Source organism: Rattus norvegicus, chromosome 10 (assembly GCF_036323735.1).
Source record: "Rattus norvegicus strain BN/NHsdMcwi chromosome 10, GRCr8, whole genome shotgun sequence".
In the NCBI taxonomy this organism is placed as follows: Eukaryota; Metazoa; Chordata; class Mammalia; order Rodentia; family Muridae; genus Rattus; species Rattus norvegicus.
Window position 1 is genome coordinate 100,298,392 of NC_086028.1, and position 520 is coordinate 100,298,911.

The following is a 520-nucleotide window of genomic DNA, read 5'->3' on the forward strand; positions in this document are numbered from 1 at the left end:
CTGGAAGCCATCCATTTTGACCTCAGGCTTGGTTTGCTAATCTGCCTACACCGAGGGAACTTTTTCTTTTTTTTTTTTTTAATTTATTTTTTAAGATTTTATTTTATTGTATGAGTACACTGTAGCTGCCTTCAGACACACCAGAAGAGGGCATCTGATCCCATTACAGATGGTTGTGAGCCACCATGTGGTTGTGGGATTTGAACTCAGGACCTCTGGAAGAGCAGTCTGTGCTCTTAACCACTGAGCCATCTCTCCAGCCCCGGAACTTTTTCATAAGATACACTCTACTAAGTCAGGTGCCAAAGGGTGCAGGGCCAGCTTTTCACCCACCCTCTCACTCCCTCATCCTCTCTTCCTCTGGACAATGGGTGCAGCCGCTCACACCCTAGGCACTGGCCTTCACCCACGCGATGCCCGCATCGCTCTTGGAAACTTGAGGCTGCTGGGCGCGCCCTGGAGACGCCCAGTAACAGCTAGGCGAGCAGCGGAAGATCGTGGCCGCAGGCAAGGTTGCTTC